This window comes from Eucyclogobius newberryi, unplaced genomic scaffold (genome assembly GCF_026437365.1).
Source record: "Eucyclogobius newberryi isolate DKJ021-1_F unplaced genomic scaffold, fEucNew1.0.hap1 SCAF_9, whole genome shotgun sequence".
Lineage (NCBI taxonomy): Eukaryota > Metazoa > Chordata > Actinopteri > Gobiiformes > Gobiidae > Eucyclogobius > Eucyclogobius newberryi.
This window is the reverse complement of record NW_027316532.1, coordinates 2,720,151-2,735,139: the sequence shown is the minus strand read 5'-3', so window position 1 is coordinate 2,735,139 and position 14,989 is coordinate 2,720,151. Positions and strand designations below refer to the sequence as shown.

Sequence of the window (14,989 nt, the reverse complement as noted above, 5' to 3'; positions counted from 1 at the left end):
CCTGAGGGGAGTGGCCTCCTGTCTGAGGGGAGTGGCCTCCTGCCTGAAGGGAGTGGCCTCCTGTCTGAGGGGAGTGGCCTCCTGCCTGAGGGGAGTGGCCTCCTGTCTGAGGGGAGTGGCCTCCTGCCTGAAGGGAGTGGCCTCCTGTCTGAGGGGAGTGGCCTCCTGCCTGAGGGGAGTGGCTCAAATAGTCCATGTCCAGGGTGAGAAGGGTCAGCTGTGATCAGACCTGCTCGTCCCAGAGTCCTGGAGACGTACAGGTCCTGCAGAGATAGAAGTCTGCACCGATCACATTCTCAGCAGAGCGCACAGGGCGCTGTAGCCTCTGTTTGTGTAGATAAAGGAGCAGCAGTGGTGACTGTAGAGTGAGGCTGAAGTGTAATAACTGTGTGATGTGCGTTTACTGCGTTGTTACGATCTATGTACAGTGATACTAAGATTAACCTATTGAGCAATAACATAAAATACAACACATTGCAGTTGTGCTGTTCCTGCTCGGTGTGTGTGAAGTCTTGACACGTGGGGATTGTATCGATCAGCTGATGGATGCTGTGGTGGAGAGAAGCAGAGGGTCTCTCTCTTATCTGCAGCACAAACTGTTTTTAAGATCTTAAGATTGCCAGTGGCGTAGCACTGTGGGTGAAAGTTTAGAGGGGACAACAGGGGATTGTGAGATAGTTAAACATGTGTAGAGAATTGTGTGTGTGAGCTCTTTATTAAACAAATTCATTATGAGAGTGGATCAACATTTTTCTAAATGTTTAGCCTGAAAACTAAGAAAACAGCAAGAGCATGTTTTAAAAATATGAGATAAGCAGAATAATATAATTTTAACCAAACAAGACCAAATGCAATCGACATTTCGCTATTTAAAAATAAGGTTATTTAAAATTTCAGGAGATAAATATATGCCTGTCCTCGCTGAAGAGCAAAATAAAAAAATTAGGAGCGTAAATAATCATTTTGGCAATAGAGGTTGCAATTAAGAGACTAAAGAACAACAAATCTTTGGGGAGTGAAAAGTTCACCTCTCAGTTTTATAAAGCTCTAAAAGAAACACACATAACCCTTATAACCGGGCATTTTTTTTTTAAAACTCGGAAAAACTAACCTTATCTAAAGAAGGGAAGGACAGACTTGATTGTGCCTCATATAGACACCGTTTCTGAATGTGGACTATCATATATACACAATTACAGTGCAGCTCTAATGTATTCACAGCACTTTTTCCAAATGTGTTTATGTTACAGCCTTTTTTATTTACTTCTTTAAATGCGTAATGGACGATCTTTCGCCATTTTGAGAACTCAAGCGGAAGTGCGCATGCACAATCCGCAGAGAAAAGCCTCGCGACCACATGTGCGTTTGTTTATTAGCGCGACGGATCGCATCGCATCTCTCGTCTCCGTAGATTTCCGTCTCTTCTGAGCCAGCTCGAACTGTCTTTCTCTGTCTTAATTTTGTCCTGTACACTGAAGGAACTATATTATGATAGATCCATGCGCTTAGACACAGGGAAATGCTGCTCGCCTGGGGACGAGCCAACGAGGCTGCAGGTGAGCGGTAGGTGCGTTTTATGATTGATACGTGGCAGGACTAATCGGCCGTCCACGCCACGAGGAAATGAGACTCAGATTTGGGCAAAAAAAAATCGTCCATTCAACCTTTAATTAAATTAAAAATGTTGGGTGCAAATGTATTAAAAAATCATCATGGTCATAACCCAAAGCTCATGACCATAGGTGAGAGTAGGAACGCAAGCTTGACCGGTTCAGACGCTGCACCGATCCGCCGGTCAATCTCACGCTTCATTTTTCCCACACTCCTGAATGAGACCCTGAGATACTTGAAATCCTCCACCTACCCACCCGGAGAGGACAAACCACCTTCTTCCGGTTGAGAACTATGGCCTCTGATTTGGAGGTGTTGATCTTCATCCCAACTGCTTCACACTCTGCTGTAAATCGTCCCAGTGCATGTTGCAGGTCCACGTTTGATGGAGCCATCAGGACAACATCTGCAAACAGCAGTGATCCAATGGTCTCCCAACCGGACACCCTCCAAATCCTGACTGCGCCTATAAATTCTGTGACAAAGAGCAGACCTGGCAGAGTCCCACATGCACTAGGAACAGGTCTGACGTAATGCCGGCAATGTGAACACAGTTCCTGCTCTGGTCATACAGGCCCTGAGCCAAGGGCCCCGGATTCCAGTATTTCGTCGGAGCATCCCCATGAGGACACCATATGGGACACGGTCGAAAGCAGATCCACAAAGCATGTGTGGACTGGTTAGGCAAACTCCCATGGACTCGCGAGCACCCGATGGAGGGTATAGAGCTGGTCCTATATTTCACGACCAGGACGAAAACCACTCTGCTCCTCCTGAATCTGAGACTATCGGTAGGATTCTCCTCTCCCTGGAATAGACTTTACTAGGGAAGCTGAGGAGTGTGATCCCTCTGGTCCCCCTTCTTGAACAGAGGGACCACCACCCCGGTCTGCCAGTTCGGAGGCACTGTCCCAGAATGCCACGTGATGCTGCAGAAATGTGTTAACCAAGACCGTCTTACAACATCCAGAGACTTAAGGTACTCATGGCAGATCTCATCCACCTCTGGAGCCCTTTCACTGAGGAGTTTGCTGACAAACTCTGTGACTTCAGCCTTGGTGAGTCAGCCTCCGAGTCCTCAGTCTCTGCTTTTTCTTCGGAAGAAGTGACAGTGGAATTGGGGAAGTCCTTAGTATTCCTTCCACCGTCCGACGACATCCCCAGTCACGGTCAACAAGTCTCCATCTGCACCATAAACGGTGTTGGTGGAGCACTGATTCCCCCTCCTGAGGCGAAGGGGGGGGGGGGGTTCTCCCGAATTTCTTTGAGGCCGACTGATAGTCCTCCTCCATGGCCTCCCCAAACTCCTCCCAGCCCTGTGTTTCTGCCTCTGTAACAGCAAAAGCTGCTGTCTCCAGCCTCCCCCAGTGTCCGGGAGAAGCTGCTGACAGAGGGCTCCACAAGACGTTGTTCAGTCAGTACCACTCTACCTCCCATGTCCCCTGAGCCAGTTTCTGTGTCCGGAGATTTAATCAAGGGCCCCATCGTGGACTTCTTCCCAGATCTCTCTGCACCGGCGCCTTACGGATCTTCCTGCATGTCCATTGTGAAGGAATTTATAAGCATTTAATATTGTAATGCATTAATATACCTATCATTGTTATTGCAGACTGGACACACACACACACACACACTCTCTGCTCCCCCAGCTTCTCTGTCTGGGTCAAGGGTCGCATCTCATGACCGTATTAGGACGTCCTGGAAGGTACAGCCTGGTACCAAGAGGTGCCAGAGAAGATCCACCTTCTTATGAATATTCATATTCTTTGTCCTGTGTGTGAGAGGCCCCCAGATGAGGACCAGATGTCTGATGGGAACTTGAGGGACATGACATGCGTTTTAATCTGTTAGTTTTGTAATCGTAGGGAATAAATACTTTTATTATAACGACCATAATCTTGTCTTGTTATTCTCAGTAATTAGAACCAACAACTCGAAAAGGTTTTTGCATGTAACGGCAATCAGCCAATCGGCCGCGGCCCAGTTTACCAAATGAAAAATATACTATAATTTTGTTTTCGCAATGCACCGCGGCACAACCGTTCTACGCTGCTTTGGCAGTATTTATCTGAAACACTGCTCTGTCAAAGCACTAACATGTGATAACAGTAAACAAGAGCTTCATTTATGATTTGGTGTAAATGTAATATGCGTGAAGACCGTGGGCTCCGAGTGGAATTCTGCTTGAAAACGAGGTATATTACACGCCATGGCACTGGACGACAGCATGTTTTCCTGGCTTCCTAGTTGGATTGAAACGCCTGCACAAGAGCACGGTATGTCAGACCGCTGTGTGTGATGTGCGTATTGTTCCACGGGTCGTGTTATGAAAGGTGGACATGTGCACGTCTAAATTCATAAGCTAATTTCTCAGTGACACTGATTAAACAATGTCCATATATGTCAGATTGTAATAAAACACACATCATTTTACAGCTTAACATGCAGAGAACATGACTATGGAGGTGAAGGAAAGATAAAAATACATTAGTTCTCAGGTGCAGATAAATTTTCATCAGTTTAGTTCTGCTTCAGTCCTGATTTCGTTCTGTTTTAGACTTGCTTTAGTCCTGCTTCATCCATAGTTTATCCATGTTTTTCTGGTATATACGGTTTGTTTAGTCTTGGTTTGTATGGTTAGTTTAGTTTGAACCTCGTCTTAGTTCTGCTTTGCACTAGTCAAGTCAGGTTTCTGGTAAACTGGGTTTGAGTGCATTAGTCCTGTTTCAGTAATATAATATTGTTATGATATTTTTACTTCCTTGAAATTAAAGTCCTATGTTGATTTATGTTGTTGAATTGTGCCACTGTGAGTTGTTTGTGGATCTTATAGAGGTCCGACCCCCAGCCTTCCAAAAAATCTGGCACCCTGGAAAATATAATTGGAGACCCCTGCTGTATATAGTCCAATTCAATCTGATGCAATTATGTATTTAAATATAACAAGGAAATCAATCACACAAACAATGTAGTTGTTTACTTTAAGATAACACAATGAGATGTATTTTTCCTTTGCCAAAATTCAGTTGTGAAAAACAGATTTGTCCAGGAAAACACACTGTGATGTTCATAATTACCAATGCACCCGATGTACTCACAACAGAACATCTACAATTTCAGGCTCAAAATTGCTATTGTATTTTTAGCAGACTGGCCAAAACAAAAAGTAGAAATGCTTCAAATTAGAGTGTTCTTCTATCTCATTTGTACTTGTATCAACTAAAACTTTGCGTTGTATGCTTACATCTGCTAATGCATGATACATAGTAATTCTAACTAGAAACTTCTCCAGATGCACCATAAACAATTAAATATCTAGCACATTTTTTAGGTTAGAAAATGTGAAACGCTATTCCCATTGTGACCAAACGTGACAAGAATGTATAATACGTCCACTTTAAAAACAGCAATCATTTAATTTGCAACAAAATATCTTGGTTTGTATGTATACAATTCACAAACTCTGTACTAACACATACTAACATGAAATGCATGGGATTCTTGTATTAAAGGAGGTGTATATGATTTGTTCTTAAAAATGTGAAAAACAGAACTGGACTGAGAAATATCTGCGCTTTTCACATCTCTCAGAAGCTAGAGCGAGTTGTGCCATCACGGTAATGCTATTCCTGCTTCTCAGCTAAAATGCTCTATAATTACGCAGAGCTCATGTGGTTCTTGGGAACATATGAAAATACTTGTGAACGTTTGCATAAGTCAGAAAAACAACTCGGGTCGAAAACTACTGCCTGACTTAAACAGTTGACATCACTGTCGGGTGGAGACTGATGAAAACCACTTGGTTTTTGAATCTATATTCAACAGTTCAGCTCTTTGACTAAACATTACTACATTTGAGGTTTTACTGTCAGTTGTGTATTGATAAGAGCAACATGGTGTAATCCCTCATTCGTCCAGGAGTGTTCCATAAAAGAAAAAGGTTCAGCTGTAGTCATCTGGATCTGAACCTTTTTCTACATAAGAGTAAAACATGTGTGAAAAAAGACTCAACACTAGTGGTATTGCACATGGTTACATCAGTATTGCACATGTTCAGACACATGTGCAATACTGATGTAACCATGTGCAATACCATCATATTCATGTGCAATACTGAATCAACCATGTGCAATACCAGTAAATAAGAGTGTTCTATTTTGTTTTTATATGGTTTACTTACCTGCTAATAGTATTACCTAGTCTTGTGCTAGCTTTTTACTTTATTTTATTCTATTTTTATTTTATTCTATTATCATTATTTTATTATTATTATCAGATTTTTATCTTTATTCTGTATTTTTATTATCTATTTTATTTTATTTCCCCCCCTCCATTCCCTATTAAGACAGGAGAGGAGTTTTGTTAATAGGAGTTTTTTTGTTTTGTTCATAAGAGTTCTATTAAGAGTGTTTTTGAAACTTCCTATAATCTGTCCTTTCCTCCTGTTTCTACTGCAGTGGAACTTTCCCCTTGCGTGGATATTAAAGGTTTATCTTATCTTATCTTATCTTACTTGTTGAGTAATAGCAAGCTAAAATAAAAATGTTAAGCTTTGGAAAAAGTTAACAACTGAACTTTCTGGTTAGCTCTATTAAACACTGTGATTATATTGGTCACATCAAAATCCCAAGATAAAAGGTACATAAATACAAAAATGCCTCAACTTCTCACTTCAGAATCCCAAGTTCCCAATGACCACACGAACGCAGCATTAGATGCAGAACTAATTTTCACTAACAGAATACTTTATTGAGGAAAATGGTTTAAAAATGGTACTGCTCTATTCATAAATGTATCTGAATTGTAGTTGTTTTGACTTTATTCAAGTTTATGGCTTTTACGCCTTGGAGCTTGTCATGTATCAAGATAATTTAGCTTGAAAAGAAGAGAGTAAATCTTTCATTTGGGCAGCAAAACTGTATAATCACCCACTGGAAAATGATCCTGAAATAAAAAGACATTTATTGAAACCACTGAGAAAGATTCAAATCCTTTAGAAGCAGTAGCACAAGCACAAACAGCACAAGCAGCACCCCAGTATGTAGCCAGCTCCCGTGGGTGCCTGTATTAGCCCTTCTATAAGGGACATAATGTGTGTGTTGTTAGAGTTATTTGTTTTACACCATTTAATTACAAACCAGTGAAACGTGAAGGCCACTGAGGCAGATACAGCTACAGACACATGGGCCCAAAGGACAGCTAAGCCATCTTGCTTAAGTTTTATATTGAAAGAAAATGTTTCTCTGGCAATGGCTTTATTTTTTATAAGAAGACATATTATATTTTTGTCTGCTATATAGTTATAATCTATGATGCTATATTCTATTTTTATTTTTATTTTGGACTTATATTGGTCTAAAACGACGTAATATAATGGACCGTGCTGACGGCCTCACCCATTAGACAGGGGGCCGAGAGGGGCTCTCTACTATTGTTTGTGAGAACACACGGTCTCTACATCGAGGAAGGACACAGAATTCAACATCGGAGTAGGGTATATTACTTTATGCCTAGGTTTTGATCAAGAACAGCCTCAGAGAGCAGCCTCACACAGATGTTCACTCACAGCACCAATAAAGAATGATCACAGCTGCTCTCTGGAATGAACAATGCAGGCACAAAAATAGGCTGAATTGTTTTAATGTTTCTTTGCTGTTCCTGCGCTGCACTTTTCTGGACTGAGATGTCTGATGTTTTTCTAGGGAGGGTCACTGCCCCGAGTGGCACAACTTTGACCTTCACCTTCCACGCCTTCTCCAGCTCCTCTCTGAGCCCTTGGTATTTCTCCAGTTTCTCTTGATTCTTTTTCCTGATGTTGCCATCACTTGGTGGAGGGTTAGGATTAGTTTGTATTATATATTAAGATAAACTGTATAATTACAGTTAGTTCCGGCCAAAATAAAAAACATATTTCGGAAGGTGAGTAGCTCAGGGTGATTTTGTTGTAGTGAAAGCTCACAGCAGCTCACAGAGGCATGAATGTTGGCCCTGACCCTGTGGAGCCAGAAACACTGAAGACATCGGGGCAGAGGCTCATCTCGTGTGGTGAGACTTCATCCAGGCAGATGAGGAGCATCTGGGTCTACAGGTCAGGGTTGTGAGATGGCGTGGGGCGTCTAAAGTACAGTGGTCACTGGAGCAGCACCAGCACGGTTTGAAACAGAAGAACTCCCTGGGGGGGGGGGGGGTAGAAGAAGCTACAGGTGAAGTACAACAGAGAGATTTGGAGCAACCAGATCGTTTGGATCCCTTAGTTTCAGAGAGACGTTCAAAAGGCTTTCTGTTTATTTACATGACAGAAGCCAATGTGATGACTCACTTTATGAATGAGATAAATTACGGATTCATTCGATAAATGGCCATGATTTATTGCCCTACAATAAAACAATTATTATGATGCCAAATATGTTTTATGTGCCAAAAGCTCTCTCTTATTATGCATACTCTGCTTATGTGTTGAGTTAGTTAAAACTCAAATCTGTGTTGAAGTTGTTGACGGATTTGGCTCTAAGGTCAAAGGTCATGAACATCACATCACAACTGACAGTGTTTTCTTGTCAAATAATAGATTTACTTACTTACTTAATTTTAGAGGAAGAATAAAAAGACAAAGTGAGATTCTGAATCCGACCGCCTCCCTCTGTAGATGCGCTGCAATAAAGACATAGTGACTAAACACAGCTTTTAAAACAGAGCAGACAGCACTGACAGCATGCATACCATTTAGCATTTTAGCAGGTGCAAAGCCTAAATAGTCGTGTTTATGCTTTTCTCCACCATTAATTTTGGAGAAAAATGTCTGTAAGTTCAGAGGAGATAAATGGAGAGTTTGTTTTGCAGGTGTTTGTGATTCATACCAGGTAAAGAAGAGCACGGTGTTATCAGAGAAATGCCACCTTCATCTCCTCCTCCTGCGACTTATTGCTGAACGCAGCAAATCCTCCTCCAAACGCTGCTGCGGCTTAATCCCACGAGGAGCTAAGATTCTGGGACAACATGCTACTGCAGTCTGTGGAATCAACATTTAAAAAGCCAGGATAAAAGAGGTACACTGCGAAATGAGTGGAGGTGGGTTATTCTGAATGTTAATCTCGCTTTTGGAGTTGTCTGATGAGATTCATTTACTAGTTTGAGCTGGGTAACAAAATTCTTTCATGAAAATGGTTCCAAGACAGTTTGGCCTGAAATGGGAGAATAAATCTGTCAATGGAATATATTTTCTGTGTTTTCTGTTTGAAAAACAGAAACGAACGATCGGGACATGCACTGGAATCGCTTTAAATTAACTTGTTTTGACTTTATTCGGCTGGATTGAGTGTTTTCGTCGTGTCGTTGCGATGTGTCTTGGCTCTGAGTCCCCCGGCTCCGGCCCCGCCCCCCGCCCGGCGCCGTACCGTGTTTACACAACGGAGGAACTCATGAAACTGCGGAGAACAGTCGTCTTACCCGGAGATCGTCACGTTATCCCGGCGGATATCCTAAGGAAAACGCAACGAAGCAGACGGGCTGGACGTAAACTCCGAGAGAAGAGAGGGACAAACAGGAAGTCGGTTCCCGCCGTAGTCATGGGTAACGTGAGGTCCCTTCAAAATAAAATGACGGAAATAGCGAGCCTCATGCGGTCCCAGAGGATTTATAGGGACAGCAGCGTCTTGATTTTCACAGAGACCTGGTTAACAGCAGAAATGCCAGACTCTATTGTAGGTTTGGACAATTTTCATCTGCTGCGGGCGGACAGAACTAGAGAATCCGGGAGGAAAAGAGGAGGCGGTCTGGCGGTGTATGTGAACACGAGCTGGTCCAAACCCGAACACTGCACAGTGAGGGAGCAGCTATGTAACAAGGATATTGAACTATTGGCTATTGGCATGAGGCCATACTATCTGCCCCGGGAGTTCTCACATGTGATTTTAATCGCAGTCTATGTGACCCCGTCTGCCAATGCTGAAAATGCTTGTGAAGCACTGCTCTCCTGCACTTGTAGGCTGCAAACACAGCATCCACAGGCTCTCTTCCTCATCTCTGGTGACTTTAACCACGCTTCTCCCTCTTCTGTCCTACCAACATACACCCAGTATGTTACCTGCCCCACCAGAGAGAATAGAACATTGGACTTGTTTTTTGCCAACACCAAGGAGGCTTATTCCTCTTCCCCCCTCCCTCCCCTGGGCAGCTCGGACCACAACCTTGTACATCTGAGGCCTGTGTATGAACCCATCGTGCGCAGGCAGCCTGTGGTGTCCCGTGAGGTGAGGATGTGGTCTGCTGAGAGCGAGGAGGCTCTGAGGGACTGCTTCAGCACCACTGTCTGGACTGAGCTTTATGACCCACATGGGGAGGACATCAACACCATCACAGAGTGCATCACGGACTATATCAACTTCTGTTTTGAGAACATTGTTCCCTCCCGGACGGTGCGGTGTTTTCCAAACAACAAGCCATGGATTAACCGTGAACTGAAGGCTCTGCTGAAGGAGAAGAAGAGAGCCTTCAGGTCAGGGAACAAGGAGGAGCTGAGGACTGTGCAGAAGGAGCTGAGGAGGAAGATCAGGCAGGCTGAGGCCGGCTACAAGAGGAGGATGGAGGAGCAGCTGCAGCAAAAGAACATTCAGGGAGTGTGGAGGAGCCGGAAAACCATCTCGGGCTTCAAAATCCCCCCTGCCCAGACAGAGGGGGATCTACAGTGGGTGAATGATTTAAATGCACACTTCTTGAGGTTTGATCGGTCACCCGCCCCTCCCCCTGCACAGCTGCATGCTCCCTCTTCCACAGCTGGACAATGCCCTGCATCTGTTCCTCTTCGCTTATCTGCCCCGGACATCAGCTCCCCACTTCGCCTGGACTCACCCATCCCCCCAGCACACGGTCCCCCTGCCAACCACTGACTGTCACAGCAGCACAGGTGAGGAGTGAGCTGAAGAGGATTAAAGTGAGGAAGGCAGCAGGACCTGATGGCATCAGCCCCAGGCTCCTTAAGTCCTGCGCAGATGAACTGTGTGGAGTTATGGAGCATGTCTTCAACATGAGCCTGAAGCTGAGGGTGGTACCACAGGTCTGGAAGACCTCCTGTCTGGTACCTGTGCCCAAGACACCGCGTCCCAAAGACCTCAACAGCTTCAGGCCAGTGGCTCTCACGTCCCACCTGATGAAGACACTGGAGCGGCTAGTCCTGGACCACCTCCGCTCCACCGTGAGCTCAGCCATGGACCCGCTGCAGTTTGCATATCGGTCTGGCATCGGAGTGGAGGACGCCGTCATCTCCCTGCTGCACCGCTCTCTCTCTCACCTGGAAAAGCCTGGCAGCTCTGTGAGGATTCTGTTCTTCGATCTTTCCAGTGCCTTCAACACCATCCAGCCGCTGCTCCTGAGGGACAAGCTGGAGACGGCTGGTGTGGAGTATGACCTGGCAGAGTGGATCCTGGACTACCTCACAGACCGACCCCAGTTTGTGAGAGCCCGGGACTGTGTGTCTGACACTCGGACCTGCAGTGTGGGGGCGCCCCAGGGCACTGTCCTCGCGCCCTTTCTCTTCACCCTTTACACTGCAGACTTCAGACATGACACGGACAGCTGTGTCCTGCAGAAGTTCTCTGACGACTCTGCCATCATCGGACTCATCACGGACGACGATGACGCGGAATACAGAGGACTGGCGCAGGACTTTGTGGACTGGTGTCAGCGGAACCACCTCCTCATCAACGCGGGGAAGACCAAGGAGATGGTGGTGGATTTCCGCAGACGCCACCCCACTGCCCCCTCACCAGTGAACATCCAGGGACGGGACATTGAGAGAGTGGACTCATACAAGTACCTGGGTGTTCATCTGAACCACAAACTGGACTGGACTCATAACACAGACGCACTGTACAGGAAGAGCCAGAGTCGGCTCTACCTCCTGAGGAGACTCAGGTCTTTTGGAGTGACAGGGCCACTCCTGAAGACCTTCTACGACTCTGTGGTGGCATCAGCCCTCCTGTACGGTGTGGCCTGCTGGAGCAGCAGCATCACAGAGAGGGAGAGGAGGAAGCTGGACAGAGTCATCAAGAAGTCCAGCTCCGTCCTGGGCTGTGCTCTGGACTCGGTGCAGGAGGTGGGGGACAGGAGGGTCCTGGCTAGATTCACATCTATGCTGGACCATGAGTGTCACCCCCTGCAGGACACTCTCTCTGCTCTGGAGAGCAGCTTCAGTGAGAGACTGATCCACCCTCGATGTGCGAAGGAAAGGTTCCGTAGGTCTTTCCTTCCTGCTGCTGTCAGACTTTATAACAAAAACTGTTAGTACTGAACACTCGCAATACTGACCTAACCTAATACTGATGTGCAACTCTGTCATATGTGCAATTGCTGTTGGAATTCATGTGCTGTCTATGTGCTGTCGTGACACATATTCATGTGCAATTACTGTCGTGATCACATGCAATGGTATTTATTTATTTATTTGTCTATGGGAGTTTTTATTTATTTATAGGAGATCTTCTACTGGAAGTGTTTTTCAGACTTCCTATAAGTGATCTGTTCTTCTGTATCTACCTCTGTATCTACCTGCGTTGCACCAATGAAATTTCCCCATGTGGGACAATAAAGGAATATCTTATCTTATCTTAAAAAATATTGAACAAACGTAAGATTGTTTACAGTGGAATATTCCAGGCAAAGCAATGACATCTCTATGGAGACAGGCAGGTGGTTGACCCTCCATGAGAAGAGTTATGTGGTGCAACTTAAATGTGGGTCACATGTTTTACAGTTTTTGTACTTATACTAAAGATTGGATCAAACACAGCTGGACTATGAGCAGCTCTCCTCTACTTCCTTGTTATTATGGAATAGATAATGACATTGTAATTCAGGCCCAGTTCTAGCCCACTGAGCTTGAATGGGCTGACAGCAATCTTTGATGAGGAATTATAAAATGTTCCCGTTTTTAGCACAAAAGGTAAATGTGTGACCATCTTTTACTGCATTGTAGTAACATTTGAGCACTTTCTGTCAGTGCGCATCAAACATAGAACAACAACAAAGACAAATTTGTCAAAACATGTCAGCTTGTCTTATGTAACAAATAAAGGATTCATTGGATTGTGTGAAATTAGCAGTTCTTTTCTGTAACAATGGAGACCATGCAAGGACAGTCTTTTCACACCATGAAACCTTCTAGTGGAGAAACGTCATGGGAACGGGCCGGCTCATCACTAACTGAAACCACAGAGTAATGTGCTCGACATGTGAGAAGCCACGTCACTCCTTCTCAACTCACTTCCAATGGAACCAGCGCAACAAAAATCCCAAATTTGTTTGAAAATCACCTCTCGGTCAGTGACAACCTGGCGCTCGTACATGTCGACATGCACATGCGGGCCAGCGACGGAGTCCTGAAAGTAGCTTACAGAAGAGCAAATGTATGTGTCCAGTTTTCATATTTTATATTTCACAAAACTATTTCTGGGATCTGCTGATGAAAGAAAGCGGCTGCCTGTCGGGCTCATGGTCAGCTGTTTGTTTTGATGTGCAACAGTCAATAAAAGCTAGTTGGAGGTAGCTGTTATCCAGATTTTGAGAACTTCTTTTATTATTATGACTTTATAATTACGGGTTTGACATTTGAATGACTAAAGGCCTGTAGGAGCAGCACAAACTTAACTAGCAGTAACTGTTACTTGTGATAAAACACCCCACATTTCCCTCTCAAATAGTTTGACACATCTCCACGGAGCTGTCAGAGTAAAGTGTGTCACCATTTGTCAAGTTGAGTCCCCGTAGGGAGCGGCGGAGGGGTTTATCCAACATGGGTCTTTAGCCCAAAACGGCGCCTGTTTCAGCCTGGACAGCCAAACTCCAGGTCAGCAGGGATTAATTAGCTTTTAGAAACCCACCTAAAGATGTCAAGGTAATCTGATGGTGTGGTCTAAAGGTCAATGTAATATCCCAGAGCGGAGGGAGCCCGTTACAGTCAGCCTATAGGAGCCACTGTTCATGTACAGTGTAACACACAAAAGAAGAGTGGAAACCACTACTGCTGGCTAAAGGACACATTATGCACAGAGGAGACCGAGAAGCAAAGTGAAAATGTTTATGCAGCAGAAGTTCAATTTCCTTCAGGATCAGTATTTGTATTATTATATTTGTATTCTTCAGTATCTTGACTTTGGCATCTCATGTTTTAGAACTGAAAATGATTGTATTGAAAAGCACACTTTTCCTCAGGCAGGCGTTTGGGGTTAGCCCAGGCAGCAGAAAGAATTAGCATGGGGGAATAAACAAAAGCTAACTTTCTCATACAAGCATGCAGTTGTAATGAGCGTGATTTGATGGCACAAATGCTCAGAATGAGTCTGGTTCTACTTCTTATTGACTTTAAAACCAAGATGTCAGATTAAAACCTTTGATGACAAAAATCTGGGAAATTGTAAATCAAGTATATTTGTGAGGCTCAGAGAAGAAGCAGAGAAGACGAGCTCGTGAACAGGATTCATGCAGCGCCTGGAATTTTCCACAGTTTGGCATTAAACGTATCTGTATTTGATTTTTTTAATTGCAGGTATTTTTTATCTGCTTTACTGCAAACAAGCTTGTCTCTCCACAGACCTGATCTGTAACTTGGGCTGATGGCATCATCTGCTTGTCTCTAAGTTCCAAGCAGCAGTTTATGTGATTTTATACATTACACATGTACGTGAACTGGATTATCCTTTACATGCATCAGATGGGCAATGACCTGCTCAAATAGTACTTCTAAAATCCACCAGTATACAGGACGTTTCTTTAAAGTCTTCTGGGGAAGAACCCCCTTCCCCACTGCCATGTGGGTTTGTGTTGGGGGACTTTGTGGCTTATGCCCCAGATGTCACCTCTGCCCAAAGGCAAACAATTTGCATATTGAAGCATGTCTTTTATATAACATTGAGTGTCTCATGCTTTGGGAAAATCACAGTGTAACCACTAGAAAAACGTAGACTACACAACTGTTGACCAGTGCATATATAATTGTATCCTTGGTTTAAAGACTGGACATAGCTATGCAATTAGCGGCCCGCGGACCACATCGCAATGAAGCCTGACAAACACATTGTCTCTTGCCAACAGTGAACAGCAGCAGACAGGCCACAATTAGCACCAAGAAAAATAGAGTTTGTCTACTATGTTTGTCCAGAATGTTAGCTCTGTTATTCAGTGCCAGTGTTATGCTTTTAACATGGACTGAATCAGATGTTTATGTAATTTATGTTCAAGACCTTATCTTCCTGGTTCAGGTTCTATGGTCTAGTCATGGTTCAGGTTCTATGGTCAAGTCCTGGTTCAGAGTCTGTGGTCTAGTCCTGGTTCAGGTTCTATGGTCTAGTCCTGGTTCAGGTTCTGTGGTCAAGTCCTGGTTCAGGTT

The 14,989-nt window shown here is 44.3% G+C and overlaps 1 pseudogene; it reads left to right on the top strand.

The window, feature by feature from the left end:
* Positions 1 to 2,596: 2,596 nt before the first annotated feature.
* The window catches only part of LOC140354246 (NLR family CARD domain-containing protein 3-like), a 51,337-nt pseudogene continuing 38,944 nt past the window's right edge, over positions 2,597 to 14,989 (top strand).